The sequence below is a fragment of the Pogona vitticeps genome, chromosome 2, assembly GCF_051106095.1.
Source record: "Pogona vitticeps strain Pit_001003342236 chromosome 2, PviZW2.1, whole genome shotgun sequence".
In the NCBI taxonomy this organism is placed as follows: domain Eukaryota; kingdom Metazoa; phylum Chordata; class Lepidosauria; order Squamata; family Agamidae; genus Pogona; species Pogona vitticeps.
In genome coordinates this window covers 170,151,061-170,172,613 of record NC_135784.1, presented here as the reverse complement: position 1 = coordinate 170,172,613, position 21,553 = coordinate 170,151,061, and the positions used below count along the sequence as shown (strand labels likewise).

The 21,553-nt window shown below is 44.5% G+C and overlaps 1 protein-coding gene and 1 long non-coding RNA gene across 4 annotated transcripts in view; one reads left to right on the top strand and one right to left on the bottom strand.

The window, feature by feature from the left end:
• Window positions 1–21,553, top strand: part of NXPH4 (neurexophilin 4) — a 122,265-nt gene that overhangs the window by 48,075 nt on the left and 52,637 nt on the right. The window lies entirely within an intron of this gene.
• On the bottom strand, window positions 1,010–20,095 carry LOC140704692 (uncharacterized). 2 transcript variants are annotated; one of them, XR_012084054.2, is made up of 4 exons: window positions 8,495–20,095; window positions 5,586–5,685; window positions 4,266–4,555; window positions 1,010–2,664 (listed from the first exon to the last, which is right to left on the bottom strand). It is a non-coding gene; the product is annotated as an uncharacterized LOC140704692 (long non-coding RNA). The 2 variants fall into 2 exon arrangements; XR_012084055.2 differs by having other exon boundaries at window positions 4,497–4,555.

The window sequence follows — 21,553 nt, the reverse complement described above, 5'->3', positions numbered from 1 at the left end:
ACCATGAGACGTTGTTGCTAGATCTGCCTTCCTGTCCGTTTCCCATCTCCCCCCATGACTACATCTGTGTCCAGTGCCCTCGTCCACCACAGAGGCAACATTGATCGTGCTGCCTTTGCTGTTGGGTGTTTTGCAATTCCCTTTCATCATCAACCTCACAAACTCCTGCTGTGAAATAAAGCTTGGGAAGAGGTGAGAAGAGAGAGAGAGAGAGAGAGATGGGAACAAGCTGATCTACAGTTACTTGTGCACTTGGGCTGAATAAGTATGGTCTTCTCCACAGAAAGCTGCAAGAAAAACTGGATGTTATTGTCCATTGAGTGTTCTAAGATCTGTTTCTGACACTGTTGAAGAAAAGAAGCTAATTCTGGAGAGTTTCCTTAATGCTTATGCAGTCCCCATATATGTAGTATTTCTTCTTTTTGTGAAGATAAAATGTAGAGAGGGCAGATGCTTTCCTAACACCTGCTGAGCTGCTTTCTATAATTCAGGCCCACTGCCAGTGTCAGCCAGGTGGCCAACAAAGGCAACTGCAGAGAGATGTTCAGTAGCCCAGCATATGTCCATTTATTTTGCACTCATTGCCTTGCCAAGCAGTAGAAGATTTGAAGGCCCACTCTTTATAGGATGGTGTTTCTTCATGAACAGATGAGGTTATGGGTAACTTGAGATGTGTTTGCAGTTTATGTTCATGGTGGGGGAGACGAGCAGAATGACTCATGGATGTACAGTATCATATTTGGAAACTGCATCCATCTCTCCCTGCCTGCTCCCCAAAAGTAATGCTATTCAGCCTTTGCAGCTTCCCCCAAACTGTGTCTTGTCAGCCAGCTGCAAAACCCAGACATGCTTTTTTCCTTTTGGCTGGCTTAATTCCAAGCCACCAAATTGTTTCATTCAGCTCAACAGCAGAACAGATGGGAGTAAAAAAGTAGTCACCACACATCAAAGGCCATTAAGCAAGTGCCTTCAGCTAGAAAAGTATACAAACAAAACAAAGCAAAAAAACTTTGAGGGAAGATAATATTTTTATATATGGAAAAAATGTGTTTGCAACACGGTATTGCAGTGTTCTTAAAATACATGAAAGGAATCAGGCAAGATACAACCACTGATGGGTGCCTTTGTGATGTGGAAATGGTGTGAAGGAATATGTAGGTCACAATTACACAAAGTCACAGAGGGCTTGGTTTATCCTGTGGTTTTATGCCTTCATCTTGTCATCTTCCTTCCCTTATTCTCTTGCTTCAGCTAAGAAGTATGGGGAAGATAGTTATTAGCCTGACACAGAGTAAAAACGATCACCAAGTTGTGTGTGAGTCGTAAGTTGCATAAGTTACTGAAACTTTGTATGCAGAAAAGGCAGTTTTGTCTTTCATGAAGCCTGTTGCCAGTGTGCTTCACCGAGTGACCTTGAAGTCTAGTGTCAGGAAAGAGGGTAAAAACTGTCTCCTGATCCACTGTTTCAGACAATCCTTTCTTTAAAGCCAAAATTTAAAAACTGGCAGAATAGAAAAAATCCCAAATAGAGAGGGGCATGTATTAAAAAAACAAATGGTAAAATTAACCAGAAATTGCTAGTACATTGATTCGTATTCATCTGAATCAATGCCCCCTGATGAATATGAATCAATGAAATTTTAGCGGTTTTTGATTCGTCAATTCATTGGGCTGTGAAACACTCCCGCCCCCACCCACCCCGGCACCTAGAGACACCAAAATTGGAGAGAAGCTACCCTTGATTCTCCTACAATCTCTCTAAGTTTGATGAAGATCAGGTTTTGGGCATCTGAGTTAAACACCCACAAAGAGTCTCCACTCAAGAAGGTTTCCTCCAGGCACCCAGAGACACTAAAACCATAGAGAAGCTTCTCTTGACTCTCCTCTACAAACCCTCCAAGTTTGATGAAGATTGGGTTTCCCACACGTCTGCTGATAAAGGGCACTTTGTGGGTGTATGACTTGAATGTCTGAAACCCAATCTACACCAAACCTGGAGGGTTTGTAGAGGAAAGTCAAGCGAACCATCTTTATGATTTTGATGTCTCTAGATGTCGGGGGGGGGGGGGGTTCGACAATCTTCACAAGGCAAGATATTCCATCTGAGATATTCCATGATCTGGAAGTGTGGGTGATCTGGCCCTTTCTCTTGTCCTAGGTTACCTCATCTCCATCCCAGGTGGATGCAGATAATAGTCTGAACACAATGAGTGACGGTGAGCTATCTTTAATTTGCTGACCTTTGGAGTTAGATCACAGAATGAAATTTGAGCAGGCCTGTCTTGATAGCCTTTGCTGCATGAGGCAAAGGAGAAGTTCCCAGTTTTGGTGTTTTGCTTGCAACCTTGTACTGTACATTATCTGTGGTTTGTCTGATTGGGAGTGACTTTTCTGAGGTAATTGTAGTATATCTGTCCAGCACTACCCAATAGTTCCTCGTGGCCTTTGAATTCGAAGAAAACCTTGCTTCTTCGTGGTCTCTGTGAATGCACACAATTGGGTTTTAATGCGCCTGTGCAGAGACTCTCAGAAACGTCTAGACTCAGAGCTTTAACGCATGCCCATGAGGACGTCCCTCCCGTCCATGGCATAGAGGGCCTCAGTTCCTTTTTTGACACCACTGCAGCAGCACCTCGATTATGGAGCCTTGTTCATTCGTTCATCCTGAAAAGAAAAGAAAATAAGAGTTAGAATCCTTCTACAGGACCTTCCTCTGTTTTTTCTCTTCTGTGATAAAAAAAAAGAGAGAAAGAAAGAGAGGAGAGGAGAGGGAAATCTTATTTTCCTGCCCTTTTCCACCTGGCCCCCTCACTCTTTTATGGCCTCTTCGGGACCCTTCAAGTGGTGCAAGTCTTTCCTGAATAAAATTGATGCGCATTCCCAGTGCCTCTTCTGCTTGGGTGAGGCACATCCAACTTCTTCGTGTCAGGCCTGCAAAATTTTAACTAAACCAGCGCTTAAACTTCGCCTCCAGTGGTTTCCGTGTTTCCTTTGGAAAAAAACTCTATAACCACCTCAAGCGCTCAACCATGGATCCAAAGCAGGCCCAAATTACAGACCCCTCACCTGCCTCTCAAAATCGCAATCTGATCTCGAGACTGACTGTCTGCTAAGAAGGCCGAACTGATGTCTAAACTGAAGCCTTTGGTGTCGATATCGAAGCCCACCTTGACCCATTTGACCATGTTGACCTCAAAATCAACCTTGGTATCATCAGACTCATCTAAGAAGAGGAAGTCATTGCTTCCTCATAAAACCAAACACTCTAAGACTTCAATGTCCATGGATAAACCAGATGATCCACCTCCTCCGTTTGTGGAAGAACCTTGCCAAAAGACGGTATGTCTCTATCGTGAACCCTGTGTCCCTGGTTTATTATTCCCTCAAAAGGGCCCACAGGCGCATTGCGTTCCCTTTATGCTGCCACCAGTGGATTATCTGAATCCACAATACCATTAACTATGACTGGACACTTGTTTTGTGAACAAACAAAACATATTTATCGAAGTGAAACAGTATTCCAAATAGTATTAGAAATCTTTCAGGTAATCAAAGTTCATTGGCCTTAGCTTATAAGTTCCCTTATTACCTTGTTTCTCTTTGTTTACAGTTTCATAAACACATCACCAACTTATCTCTTTCTAGCCAGTTCTTTTTATCTACTCATCAGTTCCCTAACCAGTCCCTAACTCATCCCTATCTTATCCCTATCTGACTGCTCCTCCTTAAGCCAAGCCTCATATATCAATTGACTCCGCTTCTCCAGCTCTCTCATAGGCTCATGCAAATACGCTCTTGAGCATGAGTGGCAGGAGTGACAGGGCCAATCTCCACAGTGTCGATTTATTGTCTGGGCATGAGGATGTTCCTCTCCCTTTATCGGATGTTGCACCCTTCCCCTGAGTTCAGTCAGTCTCCTAACTGGGGAAATACCTTAGGCAAGCTCTCAATCCCAAGTGGGCTCTATTTCAGGCTGCGCAACAGGCTTGGCCTTGGAGTCGATACGGGAAGATCCTCCTTGTAAGAGGACCCATAAAATGTGCCACATCAACACTCATGACAATATAGAACGGCTCCGCTTTAGTGCTCCATATCACACACCTATGGATCAGGAGTCCCAGTATTATCATTGCTGTCCTAAAAAGGTTTGTCTCTACGACTGTCCGACTTACTACGAGCCGAAGGTCTGTTATGATCCCGGACCATACAAGCCAGATCCTTGGTATCGGAGACACACTATATGGCATTGTTATGCCTGTGCTTACCATTCGGGTAAGATCGTTCCATGCCAGTGTTCAGAAGATGAACGGCATGTTATGCCTCCAACTCCAGCACCATCTTGGCATCGTAAGAGGTCTCTTCCATTTGATCAAGAGAATTATCAGCTGATATCAAAACGACCATGCCATATGACTTGGGTATTCACTCAAATATCTCGAGCCCAAGCGACCATGTCCCAGATTCAGTCGTCTTCTTTGAAGGTCACTGTGATTTACCAGGGTCCATCTTCAGGTGCTACGATACCAACACCAACCAGCTTACTCGTCAACAAACTCTGCACAAATCAGACAAAGCAAAAAATAAACATTATCCTGTACCTTCTGAGGAACCTTCTGATCACCCATCGGTATCAGCTCCTAGAGACTTATCTCTCATCTCCTGAGCGGGCATTGGTTTGTTTCAAAACCAATACCAACAACTCTGATGTTGACACCGGAAGAGATTCACCACCCAGTATTCTGACACCGGATTATGATGTTGTGGATAACCACCCTCTGTCACCCTCTGAGGATTTTACATTTTACACCCAATTGATTCTCCGCATCGCTAAGGTAATGGACCTTGCCATTGACCAGCCGGCACCAGAGGAGTCTGATAAGGTCTATGAGGACATTACTCAAGACCAGATGTCACCACTTAGCTAGGCCTTCATTTCTTCTCTACTCAAACTCATAAAAGAATCTTGGAAGAGGCCATCCTCTGTTCCTCAGATTCCCAGAAGAGTGGAAAACGTATACAAAACCCATGGTACCAATACTACCTTTCTTTCTAAGCATCCGCTCCCTAATTTGTTTATTGTGGATGCTACTCAAAATAGAGCTCGAAATTGCTCTGCTTCCACCCCAAATAATTGTGAAGGTAGGAAGCTAGTTGTCCTCGGCCATCGGGTCTATTCTCTCACCTCTTTCATTCTTAGGGTAGCCAACTGTACGGCCATGAGGGAACAGACACTCCCCATTCTCCAGGCTGCTTTTGAAGACCTCTGCTTTCAAAGCCTCTCCTTTCATCAGGAAGCCATGACCATTGCTCGCCAAAAGAGAATTGCAGCGCACCATTTAGTAGATGCCATGTCCAAGCAAATGTTCACAGCCATACCACTACGTTGCCACACATGGCTTAGATCTGCCGGCATATCGGACGATGCACGGTCTAGAATTGAAGCTTTGCCTTTTGATGGCATTAGTCTTTTTGTTTAAAAGACTGGTGGAACACTCAACAACCTTCAAAGGCTGAGGAGAACTGCCAGGTGATACAATACTCAACAATATCGCCCACAAAATTATTAGTGCTGTTCCTATACTTACCAGCATTATAGACCTTAGCCAGATCGCCAACGTCTGCAAGCTTTCAACACATTTCACCAGCACACTGTGAGGCAGCGCCCATGTCAGTCTGCCCGTAGACCTGAGAGGAAGACAAAGCATAATCTTTGCCTCCTCAACTTTCCATGCCTCTACTCCACCACTACCAGAAACTTACCACACTTGGCTGACACTTTTTCTCGATCCTGGTGACGCATCACTTCAGACACCTGGGTCTTCACTATCATCATTGTGGGCTATGCAGTCAAATTTGATTGCCTCCCCCCCAACTGGGCTCTTCAAAAGCACCTCCCTTTCTCCCACCCTGGAAGATACTACAGAAGGATGCCATCACTGTAGTCTAGAAGGCAGACATTGCTCTGGGTTTCTACCCCTGATATTTTGCGGTCCTGAAGAAGGATGTCGGATTATGACCCATCTTAGATCTCCGCCCCCTCAACTTTACAGCACCCCATGGCATTTTCGTATGTCACCTTGAACAGTACCATCCAACTACTGAAACAGGGTGTAGTTCACGGTTGTAGATTTAAAGGATGCCTACTTTCACATAAACATATGTCCGGATCACCGCTGATTCCTCAGGTTCGATTTCCAGGGAACGACATACAAGTTCAAAGCCCTTCCATTCAGCTTGGGTCTTTACAAAATGTGTTGCCCTGGTGGCAGCATATCTCCACCTCCAAGGCATCACCGTCTTCCCATATTTGGATGATTGGCTTCTGGTATCGCTGTCTTGCTCCAAGGCACGGCAAGACATCAACCTGACTGCAAATCAACCTCTCCAAATCAATCCTTGAGCAGTACTCGATTTGATTCAAAACCACGTCTTCCTGCCAAATGTGAGACAAACATGCTTTGCTCTCTCTCTTAGGCCTCCAATATGCCTGCCTCAAGATGTGATCCCTCCAGGCATGGTATCTCACATATTTGGACCCCATGGTTCATCATGCAGCCAAACTCCTCACAGTTACAAAGGAGCTAGCATCTCAGCTTACATGGTGGAGCAACATTCACAATCTCCGTAGAGGCAGACCATTCAAGACCCTTCGGCTGTCCATTCAAATCACCACAGATGTCAGCCCGACAGGCTGGGGAGCCCACTGCAAAAACGTTACCATACACAGCTTGTGGTCTCTCCTGAAGGCAAGACTCCAGATCAATCATCTAGAGCTTCTTGCGGTCATCAAAGCTTTCCATGCATTCAAAAGCCTCCTCTCAGGACATGGAGTTCAAAAGCAAAGCGTGCTGCTTATATACCGCCCCATAGCCCTTCAAGCACTCTCTGGGTGGTTTACAAGTTAAGTATGCAGGCTACACATCCCCCCCCCCCCGAAGCAAGCTGGGTACTCATTTTACCGACCTCGGAAGGATAGAAGGCTGAGTCAACCTTGAGCCGGCTACCTGGGATTGAACCCCAGGTCGTGAGCACAGTTTTGGCTGCAGTACAGCGGTTTAACCACTGTGCCACGAGGCTCTTCAAGTAGCTGCCAGCTAGCTCTTTTACATCCTGTTTTACATCAACAAGCAAGGAGAAACACACTCCCTTTCTCTCCTCTGTCTAACAGTGCAACTGTGGGAGTGGTGCTGTGCCCGCCACATTTATCCAGTTATCATGGACATTTTAGGGGTTTTCCAGTTACCTCTCGGATGATTTCCAAATGGATTGTATCCACAATTTGTCTGGCATATGACCTTGCCCTTAAACCCTTACCATGCTCAGTTCGGGCACACTCTACAAGAGCCGTAGCGACATCCGCAGCATTCCTAAGAGGAGATGATTTGGCTGATGTTTGTAAAGCAGGCACTTGGGCTACATCCTCCACTTTTGCTGTCCATTATTGGCTAGATGTCTGTGCCAAGGCTGATACCTCATTTAGTCACACTGTTCCTGCCTCTGCTTTGTCATGATGTACCACCTCCTGGTAAGTCAGCTTGCTAGTCACCCAATTGTGTGCATTCACAGAGACCACGAAGAAGAAAGAGAGTTACTCACCTGTAACTCTGGTTCTTCGAGTGGTCATCTGTGAATTCACACTTCCTGCCCATCCTCCCCTCTGTCCATCACGTATGCCATTTGTACGCTGGGCAGGAGCGGACTGTTCTGCGGAACAAAGGCACTATGCCATGGGCAGGGCATGCATGGCAGAAGGGAGGTCCTAACAGACATGTGTTAAAGCTCTAGAAGTTTCCGAGAACCTCTGCGCAGGCACACTAAAACCCAGGCACACTAAAACCAAAACTGTGTGAATTCACAGATGACCACTCAAAGAACCAGAGTTACAGGTAAGTAACCTCTCTTTCTCTGCTGCTGAGTGTTCTTTTTCCATCTCTTTCCTCTATTGGTGGCAGTTGTTTGTTTGCTATTGATTTCCTTGATTGGTTGCTAAGTATGTGTGCAGTAAATAAAGCAGCATACACAAGTGTGTAATCGAAAGCAACTGAAAATAATTTTTTTAAAAAATTCTTTCTTCTATAAATGTCTCAGAGTGAGTTACGTATTGGGACCTTAAGATCCAGTTACTGTAATAAGAAAAAGGTGGACTTAGGGAGTCTTGTAACCTCTATGAGTTTTTCTGCTTCTACTCCGTAGCAAACGAGAATTTTACCATAAAATTCAAAACTCTGCAACATCCACTCCTCCACAAGCATTCCACTTGCAGAAGCAAAAGGGGACTGGGAATTGGATCCTCCAGTTGTAAGACAGGCTGCACAGCATCCGTGGCTTTGTTCTCCAGCAAAGGGGATGGTTAGTGGACTTAGCAACAAGGGTTGGAGGAAGGGGCCAATGACTGCCATCTCCCAGAATCCACTAACTGGGACAATTGGCCTACTCTGCCTAGTAATAGAGCCATCCCTAGATTCAAAAAGCCTGGATCCCAGCCTTTCCTTACCTCTCACCATGATTAGTTCTTCTCAGAAGGATGAATAAGAATCCAAGAACTCCAGTCCTTGGACATGCTTAATCTGAAAGAAGCCTTGAATGCAAAGCCAGAGAATATTTGTGTATCTTTAAACTGTGTATGATAGCAGGAGACAAAGAAGCTATGCTATCTTGTTCCCAGTCCCTCCTCACTCTTGTTCTCCTTTCTATCTCCGCATCCTCGTACAGTTAATCAGTAATGAGTGTTGTGTGTTTTCATTACATGTTAACTCAAGGGGGAGTGAATGATAGAAGGAGGAAAAATGTTTGTTTGTTTATATGCTGCCTTTCTCCCCATAGGTGGCTCCTAACAACTAAAACTACAGTATAAAACCATAATTTAAAAAAAAACTACACAAATATTATATTAAAAACAATTAAACACATATCGATATGCAGGAGAAGCCATGGATGCCTTGTTTACCACTGAATCTGGCTTTATATCTGGCTAACCCAGGGAGAAAAGGGAAGGTCAAATCCTCTTTATTTGCGGTTTCCATTAACTGAGGGACTTTCACAAAAGGCCCCTTCAGGCAACGCAGCAAACTTGTTTTTGTTATCTTCTGACACACTTCATGAGGTAAATGCCATTCCATCTGAAAGGGAGAGACATGTTGTAAATATGCCCCCACTGCTGAGGTGCAGATAAATATACAGGGTGGGCATGTACGTACGTAAGGAGATGCGTGCAGCAAGGAAAAGAGACAACGACCCAGCGACGGGGACTCGAGTTGCGGGACTTGCTGTTGTGTCGGACAAAAGTCACACCAGGGACTCGACTTGGACTCAACTCGATTTCCTTTTCAGTGACTCGGACTCAGCTCACGACTCTGAACCCACGCTCCCCCTCCTGTTTTTATGGGGTGGGGGAACTTGTTTTTAACAGGGATTCAAACACGGGACTGGGTGCCAAAGACTCGGACTCCAAGAATTGCCAACATCCCTGCAAACTACACTTTGTGGAGAACCCACGGCCCCTCCATTGAGCCATGTGTATGACAGCGATGCCATCGTGGTCTCCTGATCTTCTTAGCTAAAACATCCCAGTTTTCTCTAGGATGGTAAATACACGCACCCATAGAAACAGAGATTGCTGTTTCTCTTTATAAAGGTGGTGTGTTTTCAGTGGTGGTAGGTCAGAGAAAGCTGCTGAATACCCTCAACACCCTGATGGCGTTATCAGGCCTAACACTAATTTCCTGGTAATTTCCTGTGCTGCTGACGGGGTCTCCTGTACCAGGTATTGGGAAGGAAACATAAATATGCATAAACTGAAGCTTTAATAACAGAAGAAAGAGATGATAGCAGATTATCTTCCCTTCCCCAACTCAGCCGCTTTATTATTTCTTCTTGTGGCAACTCTGCTATTTCTCAGCTATCCATCTGCAGTGTCCCTTGTTCCTCCCTGAAGCAGCAGAGGAGCAGGTAATTATGGGGCTCGTAAACCTGCTGGATCAAGCCTGGACTGCTTGTGACCGAACTCAGTGTCACCTCTCTTGCCATCTGGAGGGGCCTGCCAAGTGCTCCAGGACCCCACACCACAGTTGGGCCAGAAGACATTTTACTGCTTCATCCGAAGAACAAAATGGTGCCCTCCTTGATTCCATGAATCTGGTTGAACTGGCAGTTGAATCTGAACGATAGCCTCCTCCACCATACCCGAATGCAGAACACTCGTACGTTGGGGTTTGCAGGATATACCATATTCAGGCATGCAGTTCTGTTCTCCAAGGGAGGAAACAGGCAGAAGTATCAGGAGTTGGATGGCTGCCATTACTGCCCTACCCCCAGTATCGAAGGTGGTTGCCTCACTCTGCCTAATGGAAGGGCTGGTTCCACAACACACAGACAAGTTTACCAAGCTTGCCAAGGGGCAGCCATTCAAGTCAAGTTCTGCAACAATGAAGTCTGTGCCTATTTTAACCTCTACCCCACATACTGGTTTCATTAAATTATGTTTTATTTTGGGTACAGGGATTACAGATTTCGTATTGTTCAAGGTAATGTGGTAATCATCTAGATTTGTCTGACAGTATAAGTTGCCATAAACTGATATTTTGTGGGGTAGCAAAGAGCACTGAATGATGTTTTTTAAAAGAAACAGAATAAAACAGAAGTGAGGGGATTTTCAGAGTCACGAAGAAATAATAGGCTTTGAAAACCATGTTTGAAATCCTATTCAGAAAGGCATTACAAAAAAAAGTCACATAGAAGTCTCAGGTGGGTTGCAACATCCTGCACAAATTGGTTCCTTTTGGCCACTTATAATGCTCCTTATAATTGAAGCAGCATTTTTGGGTATCTGGCGATACTGTCACAAATGTTAACTTCCTGTGCAGCATTCCTATAACATAGATCAGAGCTGCTCTTCCTGGATTGCTCGTGGACATCTTGTCCAAGGTCACCTGGTAAATTCTTCGTAGATGGAAAATTTAAACCAGATTTGTATAGCTCATCAGGTTCTCTGCTGTTGAACAGTGCCAGCACTCAGAACAAAAGCTCCTTTCATTGCATGGCCATTAATAAAAGAAGATCAACATTCTTTCCTGGTGTAATCCAAGTTCTGTGGCAAGCAAAGAGGAATTCCTCATGGCCCAGTCAAAAATATGCAAATTAAGCATAGTTTTGCTTAATTTTGCATAATTGATTCGGTTTCTAGTCAGGAGGGGCAGAAAAATGTATGGGACACTGAGGCTTTGACTAATGATTCCAGAAAATCTTGCTGAGCCAGACTTTGCCCACACTTTCAAGTCTTATCTTCTGAGGCATAAAAACTTGGCTAAAAACTTGAAGAGTTTTAAAACATGCATACTGTACAACTACAATAATCACATTTAACACATCTGGTTTTTTTTCTCTCCATGCAGAAGGTATGTTGCCACTGGTAGAATTTATCTACCATAACAGGATAACTAAAAAAGGTAAAGGTTCCCCTTGACATTTTCAGTCCAGTCGTGTCTGACTTTAGGGGGCGGTGCTCATCCTGCTTTTCAAGCCATACAGCCAGCGCCTGTCCGAAGACAGTTTTCCATTGTCACGTGGCCAGCAAGATGGTACCTATTTATCTACTCGCATTTACATGCTTTCGAACTGCTAGGTTGGCGGGAGCTGGAACTAGCGACGGGAGCTCACTCCGTTGCGTGGATTCGATCTTACGACTGCTGGTCTTCTGACCCTGCAGCACAGGCTTCTGCGGTTTAGCCCACAGCGCCACCACGTCCCTTAACAGGATAACTATCAGTAACTAATTTTGACAGTACCTGTACATGTCCATGCTTTGTAACAGGCAGGAATTCAACAGGAATGTATTTATTCCTACATGCTAGGAAAGCCTGTGCTTGATTCATTTCCATCTGTGGCAACGAGAAGCACAGGTACCCTCACAGAAAAGAAAGTGGCAACTCTCACTATTGCAACAACCCATAGTAACCATAGCTCCCTCCACATGCCTTGCTAATATAGAAGCACTCCAAGCATACCAAAGAGCAGGGACGAGGGACCTTTGCTCCTTCAGATGTTTTTGGATTATGTTTAGTTTAATTCTTTATGCAATCTGACACCTTTCTCCCACAACTGGGACTCAAGATTGCTTATAATACAGCTAAACTGTTAACACTAAAACAACAAACAGAAATTAAACTATAACGAACCCCATTATGATATTAAAAGACAAATCCATTGAGAGATCCTATGGAACTAGCAAGGACAGACTCCTCTTTCCTGGTTTAGGACCTCATCCAGGCAACCAGAGCTGTTTCAATTCCACAGACAGCACAAATGAAATGGGTCTAGATAATCAGTTTCATACAGGAACCCTTACAAGTGGGAGGTCACTACATGCTCTAGCACTTGCTCAAGCTTGGAATAGTTGAGACTGCTCCAGTAGCATGTGGTCTTCTCTAAAATTCATCTTTTAGGCACACTGGAATCCTGCCTTCTTGGAGATAAGATTCTCTTACTCAGCCAGTCCAACCCCGGTTATGAGGCAAGGAGGGCAAAAATCCAGTGTACATGTGGTACTTTTCGCATCTCCAGGGATGCTGTCCAATGGTTAGGCTGTATATCTGTATGATATTTCTGTCGATACACCAAGAACTGTATTGATCCCTTGCTGGTTACCAGGTCACTCAGTTGCTCATCTTTAGCTTGTGGTCTGTGAAGACCCTTAGAATCTTTTCTCACATATTCCTGCCAATCCATATGTTACCTGTCATGTAGTTGCACCTGCGATTTTTCCTGCTTAGGAGTAGAATTTATTTCTCACCCACCCACCCCTGTTGAAACTAATTTTGATTGTTTTGGCCCAGTTTTCCAGTCTATCAAGGTCATCTTGAACCCAGATTCTGTTTTCTGAAAGTTCTATTTTCTGCCCCTCCCAGTTCGGTATCATATGCAAATCTGATAAGCACCCTTCTGTGCCTTTATCCAGATCATTCACAAAGAAGTTGAACAACACCAGGCCCAGCGCAGAACCCTCTGGCACCTTCCTTGTCACTTCTTCCAGTATGAGGAGAAAGCCATTCGTTGATGAGCACTCTCTGGGTGTGGCCCATCAGCCATCTAAGATGGGCATAATCTACCCCACATTTTACCAGCTTGGCCACATAAATAACAGAAGATCTTGTTGTAATCCTTGCTGAAATCAAGCTTATAACACCCCCTTTAGAAAAGGGGGAAGATTATTTTGGCATGCCTTGTTTTGGGGAAACCCGTGCTGGATGTTAATAACCACCACATACTTTTTGAAGTACTCATGGACTGAGTGTTTGAATTTTGTTCTTGGTATCTATGCCAAACTGGGGAGTTGGTAGTTGTCTGGATTCTCTTTTTCTCTCTCCTTGCTTTTGAACATAGGGGTAACATTGGCACATCTTCAGTCTTCATGAGTCTGATTTCTTTTCCCAGAATTTGCAAAAACATAAGAGACAAAGGCTCTGAGGTTACATCTGCAGGAACCCTTAGTATTCTTGGAGGCAGTATATCTGGCCTAAGAGACTTAAGACTAGGTGATCCTGCATCACCTCTTCACCTATCCTGAGTAGCAGCACATGGATTTTCTTTATTCTGCTTTCACGATGTTCATCACTATTTGAGTAGATGGAGGCAAAACAGGCTTTGAGCAATTCTGCCTTCTGCCTGTCTGGCGTTAACATTCCTCCACCTGCTTCCTTGTTCTTTTTCAGCCTTCAAGCAGAGCCGAGAAACCACCTTTTATTATTTTTAACCCACAGTTATGTGTCGGAGCTCCTTCTGCATTTTATTTCTCTTGACATTCACCCTACAAAGACTGGGTCCTCTTTTGAACTCTTCCCTGGTGAATTGTCTCCCTCCATTTCCTAGATAGCTGGCTGAAAAGCTCAGTAAAGTATCTGGCAGCTGAGCCAGAGGTTGGGAGTTTGATTCTCTGCTGTGCCTCCCAGGAGAAAAGCCAGCCTGGGTAGCTGTGGGAGAGCTGCAGAGTCTCAGGATGCATCTGGAAGAAGGAAACCATCTCTGAGTACTCTGCACTGGGAAAAAAAAATCCTGGAAAGGTCTCCCACAAGTCAGAAGTGACTGGATGGCATGTAAATATTTCCTGCACACACCTCTTTTAAATATCAGTTCATCTGAAGCCATAATCAGATGTGTTGAAGCTGCTTGGAAACCACACATGCTGAGTGACCGTCTAAAGAGGGGGAGACTGGAATCTGTTAGGCTCTCCATGTGAACTAGAACCCCACTTGGTGTGTGTGTGTTCTTGCTCACATGGAGAGCCTAAACAGATGCAACAGCTGCTTCTTTGTTACTGTCACCTTCACATCCGAAAAGTGATGATAGAAGAGGTGGGGCTAGTATGCTGCCCTCATCACATCTGTTCTCCTCAATCACCTTCCGAAAGACCTTATTCAGCGTGAAAGCTCCTTCTGCAGCTACCCTGGATTCTTTAGATGCTAACCTATTACTTTCTCATAGGGATTGTTTGTTATTGTGCTTTCAGATTCATGCCTTTAAAAATCCTGCAGTGCCACCTTCTCCTTTTCCATCCCCTTCTCAGCTTACCCAGGCACTCTTTTCCTGCTTTTCAATTAGCTATTAGCCTAGCCTACATCCCTCCTCCCACAAGAAACGTCTTTATCTCCCAATCTCCCAAACTGTCTCTCTTTTTAGACACCTGCCTTTGAAGATGCATTGAAATATAGATAAGGCCCAGCACAGCAGAGAGAGAAAAAGGGAAAAGGAAAGGGTGCAAAGGGAGAGCAGAAAAGTAAAAGAAAGGGAGGGGGCTCAGTAGCTTAGCTGAGATCTCCATGGTCACTTAGTGCTGCCATAGCCTGGATCTGTTATTCCTTTTGTTCCAGATGCTTTCATAGCCCAGCGTCCAGGCCAACTGTGAAGCCAGAAGCCAAACTTCAGTCTTGAATGTATGTTGCTGTGGCAGCCCTTGCCCTTGATTTTAAAACGTGAGGAATGGTATGTAGAAGCAGCTGCATAGCACAGCTGAAGAGCACATCTTCCAGTCCTTAACGCAACCACTGTTACGCAATGCAGCTTTAATCACTTTTCATCATACCATCCTGACCCCTAGAACTACCTTTTGGGACTGATGATTTTAAGAAATTTGTTTGGTACTATTCCTGGTACACACACATACACACACAGTGGCCATGTTGGCTAGTTGTGTCTACCAGCAGTACAATAAGGTAACTTTTCCAAAAGCCAGTTTCAAGGCATATTTAAATAAATGCCCTATAAGCAACTCCTAACATTGAGGAATTTGCCTAGGGAACATTATAGTGATGAGCGCCATCATCACTGTCATAATCATCTGTAGTAAAACAAGATGATGGGCAGAGCTTGGAGATGACACATTAATAAATGAAAGCTTAAATTGCTACTTTCTTATTAAAAGGAATGAATGCAGCTAGTTTTGAGAAGATAGTGTTGAAGTGCCACAGTACCATTCAAATGATTACTTTCATAACGTTGCTCTCTAGATGCATCAGTTGCCTTGTCTTCCTGTTAATGCAAAATCATTCAAATGTTAACATCTTAAGTGAAAGCTTTATTTTCCAGTTCTGGTACTGGATTCCATCTCTTTGTCACAGAGATCTGGGGGACATTGTGGGATGTACGCAGGGAAGCAGGCTCTTGCCAAGCAAACCAGCAGCACTTTATAGGAAGATCTGAAATTTTATTTTAAGTTATTAGGAAGAAAGAGAGTGACAAAGGAAGAGAGGGGATGGGCAAGCATGAGGTGTTTTTGAATCACAGCTTCTTAGCCAAAAACTAAAGCCAAGAATCCTGAGAAGTCAGATTCTAAACCTGATAGCTCAACACTGGGCAACGTGCAGCACTGCAGATGTTAGGTCTGAATGGCTGGGGATGATGGGAATTTCATTCTAGCAACATCTGGACACCCACCTTTTCCTTAATCCTCTGATCTCAAGCCTGGCATTGGTATTACAAAAGAGCAGCTGAAACCAGCAGGTATGCAGTACCATCTCTTGAGACTTACAGGGACTTTACTGGCTCTCAAGAATCTCTGTGCAGCAACTGCATGCTAGACTTGCCCACCATCACTACCAAGGCAAGGAATGGACCTATGTGGTTAATCATCTGTGTGTGTTCGCTTGCTTGTTTAGAAACGTACCCCCACCTTCCTCCTTAAGAAGGCCCCAAGGTGGCTTACAATAAAGACAGTATTTGAAGTAAAAAGCAATAAGGATGCAAATACTAAAATGGATCAAAAAACGCCACAGTAAAAGATGGTAAACAGAAGCAATATCAAAACACATTCAAAGCAGTAAGAAACAAGAATCTGTTTTAAGAACCCCACTCAGCCAGCCAGTCACTGAGGGAAAGCTTGCCTGAAGAGAAAAGTCTTCATCTGCTTCAAGACATGACAATCCATTTAAAAACTCACCTCTGGCAACCAGTCACTCGAAGAGAAAGGTCTTCACCTGCTTGTGGAAGGACATCAAAGAGGGGGCCAGCCTGGCCTCCTGTGGGAGGGAGTTCCAGAGTCTGGGTGCAGCGACAGAGAAGGCTCTCTCGCTTGCACCCATCAAATGCACCTGTGAAGATGGTGGGACTGAGAGAAAGGCCTCTCCTGATTGTCTTTAACACCCAGGCAGGCTTATAATGGGAGATGCAGTCCCTGAGATAACTTGGACCCAGGTCATTTAGAGTGTTATAGGTTAAGACCAGTACTTTGAATTGTGCCCAGAAACGTGTGTGAGAATTTTCTACCAATTTTTCAGCCAACACTCCCAACATTGTATACCGTTGCAGAAGAACACTCTGAGTACCTAAATAGCATGAAACCTGTGTTATAAAACATACTTTTTTATAAATCAGTAGAAGAATATATTTCCAATCAGAATGAGAGATGAGTGCTGATAAATTCACCAAAGTAAAATAGAACAGCCTGGGTACATATTTTTAATTTTCGCAGGATCGTAAGAATTACTTACGATCCCAAGCTGGAATTAAGATTGCCGGAAGAAATATCAACAACCTCCGATATGCAGATGACACCACTCTGATGGCAGAAAGTGAGGAGGAATTAAAGAACCTTGTAATGAGGGTGAAAGAGGAGAGTGCAAAAATGGTCTGAAACTCAACATCAAAAAAACTAAGATCATGGCCACTGGTCCCATCACCTCCTGGGAAATAGAAGGGGAAGACATGGAGGCAGTGACAGATTTTATTTTCCTGGGCTCCATGGTCACTGCAGATGGAGACAGCAGCCATGAAATTAAAAGACGCCTGCTTCTTGGGAGGAAAGCGATGACAAATCTTGACAGCATGTTAAAAAGCAGAGACATCACCTTGCCAACAAGAGTCCGAATAGTCAAAGCTATGGTTTTTCCTGTCGTGATGTATGGAAGTGAGAGCTGGACCATAAAGAAAGCAGACCGCCGAAGAATTGATGCCTTTGAATTGTGGTGCTGGAGGAGACTCTTGAGAATCCCCTGGACTGCAAGGAGAACAAACCTATCAGTTCTAAAGGAAATCAACCCTGAGTGCTCACTGGAAGGACAGATCCTGAAGCTGAGGCTCCAGTACTTTGGCCATCTAATGAGAAGAAAGGACTCCCTGGAAAAGACCCTGATGTTGGGAAAGTGTGATGGCAAGAGGAGAAGGGAACGACCGAGGATGAGATGGCTGGACAGTGTCTGCGAAGCAACCAACATGACTTTGACACAACTCCGGGAGGCAGTAGAAGATAGGAGGGCCTGGCGTGCTCTGGTCCATGGGGTCACGAAGAGTCGGACACGACTAAACGACGAACGACGAAGAATTACTATAGAAGAAAAGCTGCTCTGCACCCCAGTTTGGAATATGCTAATGAGAGGAAGGGCACACAGACGGACATATATACATGAGTGGGTGGGTGGGTGCACACCCTGAGGAAGACTGGATGAGGAGGAAAGCTAACTACAGTACTGTATTTGTGCGGGTTTTTTTTTAGCAGTCCAACAAAACTTATCAACTGCCCTTAACTTTGTATTGTGTAAGGATCACATGGATTTGGTTTTGTTTTAACTGTGGAGGATACCCTGTGTAGCCAACCAGAGCATCATATATAGAAGACAACATGGGCTTTTAACATCAGCCAGGCAGGACTGCAAACCAAAGAAAAATCTGCTTCCAAACACTGCACGTTACTATTAATTTGGCTTCAATTATGAAGCTTCACTGAATGGGTAGATTAGACTTTATTCCCAGTTCTCTGATGGGGGCTTGTCACATTTCTGTATTACCTCCCCTTCCTACCCACCCAAACAGGAACTTGGAGTTTCAAAAGAAAGCAATAAGGGTGAGTAAATGCAAATTAAAGGTGTTCCTTTTTTTTAGGAGTTGGAGGAAGTTAATAGCTAGCAAATGATTCCTAGCCAGATACCTCAGCATAAAAAGTTGCTTATAGAGCTTAGCCATGTATCAAGTTATGCCCTGAAACTGGCTTTTTAAGTGGTCCAATTAAAGGTATTGCTTGCCCTTACTTCAAGCCTTTCGATAGCTATCTGAGAATGATTAGGAGGTGGCAGAAAAGCTCCATAGTCACGGTGGAGGAACATACATCACGGAGGCTATTTGTATGCCTGTGGAAAGCTTTCTGGGCATAAATTTACTATCAGTGCCATCCTGTTGGCAGTGTTAAATCCCCCAGTAAGATATTTTAGGGGGCAGGGAAGCTTGTATCCACTGAACCCTAAACCCTTCCATCTCCCTATGGGGCTTCTGGATTGGGCCTCTTCCTCATACTAGTACCGTATTTTTCGCTCCATAAGACACACCTTTCCATAAGACGCACCAATTTTTAAGGAGAAGAAAACAGGAAAATATAATCGGTTTTCTTTGCTCCATAAGACGCACAGACTTTCCACCCCCCTGTTTTGTGGGGAAAAAGTGTCTTATGGTGCGAAAAATACGGTATTTTCCCATTGAAACCAGCAGTTGTTGTTGGGTGCAGCAGAAGGGCGTGTCAGGGCTTTGAAAATGGTTGGTGATCTATTCATTTATTGCCCCTACTGGACCCGGCTCTGCTTAGGATTGTTCTGGAAGTAGTGAAGTAAAGACCACCTTCTTGAACTGTGTATTATTTAATGGAGCTAAAGCACAGAAGGAGTGCTGTGAAACAGTGCCCTCATAAGCCACAAGTGGCAAAAATGAAGCCAAGGAAGGATATTGAATTGAAAAGTGATTAAAAAGGGAACATTGCATTAGCATGGTGAGCACCAAAAAGCAAGAGTTGGGAAACAAGGAGATAACAGATAAAAGGAGTATACATAGAATTTGTTGTTCTGTACCATCAAGTCAGAATTGACTTACGGTATAAGGACCCTAAAATTGACTTATAAGGACCAGAATTGACTTATAAGGCTTTCAGAGTAAGTGAGGTACTTAAGGAGCAGCTTTACTATTTCCTGTTGTGAATTTCCATAGCTGAGCTAGGGAATTGAACCCAGGTCTCCTGAGTCCTAGTCCATTAGTTTATCCACTACATTACTCTGGATATCCTTAAACAAAACAGAAAGGAGAAACTGAGGGCAAGAACAAGGGTTTAAGGCTTGATGAATGGTTGGCAGTTACGCTAGACTCAATTAGCTAGAAATTTTAGCCAGAAATCTCCTTCATTGTGTATCTTCAGTGAAATAAACTTGCTAGGAAGCAGACTGAAAACAAAACTCTTAAGTCGTTGGTATCTATTCACCTTTACTGATGCAGATCTTAAAAGATTACCGGTACTTTAAGAAACATAGCTAACACAGTAGTCCCAATGCTTCCAAGTAGTTAGTTACTGATATAGTTACCTTAACCTCTTAAGTGTTTTCAAAAGGAACCGTCATCCGTTCATTTTAAAGTCTCATTTTCAAGGAAACTTCTGAATGGTTCAACTATGACTGGTGGTATAAAAAACACACGCCTTGTGTCCACTGTGTCATCCCCACAATGCCAGAAGCGAAACATGAAAGGCCTATGCCATCAAAGCTGAGGTTATATCTGCTTTCGTGCTCAGCCCACGCAGGAGATCTGTCCACACAGCGGTATAGTGTGTGTTGCCAACACCCGGGGCAAGGCAAATATTGTGGGATGTGGGTCATGTGCTGACTCTGTGATGCGACGTGGGGGCAGGGCGGGGCGGGAGAAGCGCCCAGAGCGATGCCCTGAAGTGGCCACGGAGCCGCTTGAGATCCACGCCGGCAACAGCGACAGGCCCTTGGCAGCTTGGCCTCAGACTGCTGGGAGGGGAAAGAGGAGCTCAAGGAGCGGCTGTGGGAGCACACCAGGCAGGGGGGCCTGCATACCCCTAAGAAGCTTGCACCCAGGGAAGCCATCCCTGTAGCTCCCCCACTCTACGCCACCATGTCCATACACCACAAGCTCAGAAAAGATGATATCTTTGTCCACTGGCTATGCTGGCTGTAGAGTTCTGGGAACTGTAATCCCCCCTTCCAAAAAACAACTTTTCCAAGCTGTGTCATACCCCAAGAGACAGCAGTGAGAGAAAGAGGGGGGGGGCATGAGAAAACGTGAAGTAAAATTGCTGCTTCCCATGCACAGGTGAAGCCAAGTAAATGCTGGACAATTTCTTTAGGGTTACCTGCTTCCCTCCCCCACCCAAAGGCTCTCTCTTTAAATCCTGACTCACCTACAAAGCACATAACAAATTATACCCCCCAAGTCAGGCTGTGTTCCAGAAAACAGCTCCTTGCTGTTAGTTTGCTTCACTATACCGCATCAAATTGTTGTGTGGACAAACACTAGACAGGAAAGAAACTCATACAAACGTGAGACCAGATAGGACACATTGCCAGAGGTTTTTGTGTGAGAAAGTATCAGACAGATAACAGAAATTAAAACAGCGGTAGATAGATAGAAAAACAAATTCTAGAAAAGACCATCTTAGGCAGAACACCTTGATGAGAGTGAGCTATGACCTTTCCTTCTTCCTCACCAGCTGCTGCCAGTGAAAACATAGCTGGCGAAGGCTGAAATCTCCACTGGCATTTTGCCTGGAATGGGGCGGGGTGAGGTGGGGTGGGGGTAGGGGGCAGAGATACTAGGAAACATATGGGTGGCACAATCTGTGTTTCCTTGGCAGCCTCCCCTCTCTCCTTAAGCCACCTGCAAAATGATTGCTTGGGCTAAACAAACTCCTGCTTGAGCAACACAGGAGAAACGGGGGACCAAATTTTTTTTAGGGGGGTGTCATTTGCTGAATAAGGCCCATGATCTGTCAAGTGATGTTCATGGGATGATAGTGGGGCAGGAGTGGTGGTCCATGAGCAACTCACAGTGATCTAAGACACATAGATATTCCACAAGAGAACTGCAGGTATGCTGTCAGAATTACATTTATTGAGTTATAAAAGATTCCTGCCGGTCAAAAAAAAGCACCCACTTACAGAGGAGTCTGCCGACAAGTCCCTGTATGATTCTCTTGCTCTAGTCTTTATCTTTTCAATGAGATTCTCTCTCAGAATTGTTGGTATGGTGTGTCTCTGTATGTAGCTGCTAGTTAAGGATTTGGATCAAAGAAACA